We start from the raw sequence: 3,062 nt of genomic DNA on the forward strand, positions 1-3,062 counted from the left end.
AGGCCGCAGAGCCGCGGCCGGTGTGGGACAGGGGCCGCGATCCCGGGGCAATGCCGCCACAAGTCCCTTGGGTGCGGGGACGGAGAGCGCCCCGAGCCCCCTCCGCGCCGTTCTGCCGCTCCACAGCCCGAAGCAGGGAGAGGCGGTCCCCGAGCGGATTAGGGGCTCCCCAGCGCGGAACCCCCAACCAAAAGTCAGCTCCTGCTCGTGGGGCTGCCCGAGCAGCCCGGGTCCCCTGCACAGAAATAACGGCGAGGACTGCTCCAGCACTGCGGGAACGGGTCTCTCCTTGTTCAGTGTGCATTTTGGGGTGTCAGCTGTACGCTGACATCAACACTGCTGATGTGATGGGAGTATGACTGGGACCTCTGGGGCTGGTGCCGAGACACCCCTCCGTTTGCTTGGATTTTTTTTCTTTACGAGCCAGATAATTATTTTGTAATCTCCTCAACTTTGTCAGAACCATTTATTATCTGTAACAGGTTTATTCATGCATATTTACATTTTACGGGAATTTAAATAGTAGTTTGTATTTTGAGTTTTAAAGATGTTCGCTTGGTTATACGATTTTTTGTAGATAATTTGGTTTAAAATCAAAATTGTTTCAACTGAACGTGCAAAGAATCAAACACTCTTGGGATAATAGTATGTTATTTTGTCATTCTATTAATGATAAACGATTTTTTTAAAAAACGCTCGAATTCCTCCGTTGGATATTTCATTTCCAGTCAGTGAGACCTGCAGGAAGGCGTATTTTTCGCGCAGCAGTGAGCTTTACTGGACTCACCTGCCTTGTTTAAAACGGGATAAAGTTCTGGCGGCGAGGGGCAGGGTAGCGCTGGCCCGGGTAGGCTCAGCCCCGATGTGCGGGCTGGAGGCAAAGCGCCGCGGGCCGCCTCTCGCCCGGGCTGTGCCTGCCCCGTCCCCCGGCGGAGATCGCCTCCGGCGCAACTCGGGGAAACTCCCTGGCGCACTGTGCTAGAGGGAGCGACACAGCCCCTCAGGACCGCGCTCCCGAGACAACAGGTTCCGCAGAGGAACGGCTAACCTCAAAATAAATAGGTTTCAATTATTCATCTAGCTATGGATTTTTTTTTAAATTGTCGTGCTACCTTTCCACAGCTGATCTTCCGGATCTCTGAAAAAGCTATTTTGCAAAGCAGCTTAGGAGCTTCGCTCGTTCAAAAGCCTTATTCCTTATACTCAGGGCTATTCTGAATAGGTCTATTAGCGATCTCAATACGGTTTTCGTTTGATGTATAAATTCCTAAGGGAATTAACCGTTTCCTTTAGGTTGCAGCCTGTCGCCTATTTTAAACCATAACTATTATTGTAGCCCAAACGATTTCATACAACAATTTTATTCATCACCCTTTTCCCTTGCCACAGGAGATATACTGTATAGCCATTCTTTAACATAAGCACGAATTTACCAGTTTCTTTCCCGTAACAGAGTAGGGGGGAGGCGGCAGCGTTCGTCTTCTTTGCCTCTGGCATGTTAATTTGTTGTTAAAAAAAAAAAAAAAAGACGTGAGGCTATCTTAAAATAAAAATAACGCCTGCTGCCAGTTAGAGCTGCCGTAGGTTACTCGGGAGCAGCCCTCGGAGCAGTCGGGAGCGACTCTCCCGCTGGGAGCGGAGCCCTGCCGGGCCGCGGGCTGCCCCGCGGAGCTTTGGGGAGCGAGGGCTTCGCTGCCGCTCCGAAGCGCTTTTTGGGCAGGTGAGGGGGAAGAGAGGGCATGGGGGTGGGCTCCTCCAGCCTGGGCTTTCATCAGCTCGCCTGGCAGCAGGTGCTTGCCCAGGGGTGCAGGTGGGAACGGCCCAGGCTCCGCTCCCGGAAGAAAGCCCTGGCCCCTTTCCGTGCCCGCTCCCTCCCCTTTCCGCCCCGGGCCGCACGGCACGGCCCTTGCTGGGGCGGGGGCGCCGCGACCCCTACGCCGCCCGCCTGGACGGCGCGGGTGGAGCGACGCAGGTGGCAGCGGGGCCGCGCTCTCCCGCAGGTGACAGGGTGACAGTCCAACATCCCCTCAAAACCCCCCAGCGGGGCCGATAAGCGTGTTGGCGTGGCTGGCCCGGCAGGGCCCACGCGTGGGGCCGCAGGAACAGCTCAGTCCCCAGGTCCTGTCCGCGGACCGAGGATCCAGGACCCCAGAGGAGACAAGCGGGGGCTCCCGGCTGCAAGCGGCAGCTCGCCGGGCAGGGAGCGCAGGTCGCCTCGGGGAGCCGGGACGACGTTCCCCTCCTCTCCCGTCGCAGCCAAGCGCCCTGACCCCGGGGAAGGATGAGGCTTCCCCGGAGAAAGCCGGGCAAGTGTCCCGAGGTCAGCCGTGCCCGTTCCGATGGGCCTACGGACACCTCAGAGCGCCCGGGATGACGGGACCGACCCCAGGTGGACTGCGAGCCCAGGGCTGCAGCCACTGGTCCCATCCGTCCCCTCCACGGCAAAATTCTCCCAGTCCTGGAAGCAAAGAGGCAGAGCTGGAGGTGCGGTCCAGCACGGCCCCCGTGCTCCGGCAGGGAGCCCCCTGTACCTCCAGCCCTGATTCTCAATCGCGGGGACGGAGGGCGAGAGAGGCGGGGAGCCTGGCGCAGCCCTGCTGCTTCCTCCTTCACGCTTAAAAACAAAACAAATCCTAATTTAGACCCTCAACACCCCGGACCGTGTTTACATCCCCCCCGCTGCTCTCCCCGCGAGTGTTGCCTTTCCAATTGTCACGATTAACCTACGGGGCTCCCGCTCGGCGCGGAGCCTCCGCGGCGGCCGGGACGGCGCGGTCGCATCTAATTGGCTTATTGGACCTCCCCCCGCACATCTCCCCCGCCCCGGCAAGAGGTTCTGAACAGCATCTTCTCTTGCCGTGCCTAGGAAGTACGTGAAAGCCCCTCCGCCAAGAAAACACGGGAAATCATACAGTCAGCAAGTTTAAGGGAGACGAATAAAAAATATCACAGGGGTCTGCCGAAGGGAAAAGTACAAGAACTTCAACGCAAAACTGAGACGAGTTTAGGAAAAAACAAAAATAAAAACGAAAGAAAACAAAGGAAAATTCGTCCCCACGGCC

The sequence above is a fragment of the Geospiza fortis genome, unplaced genomic scaffold (genome assembly GCF_000277835.1).
Source record: "Geospiza fortis unplaced genomic scaffold, GeoFor_1.0 scaffold97, whole genome shotgun sequence".
NCBI lineage: Eukaryota > Metazoa > Chordata > Aves > Passeriformes > Thraupidae > Geospiza > Geospiza fortis.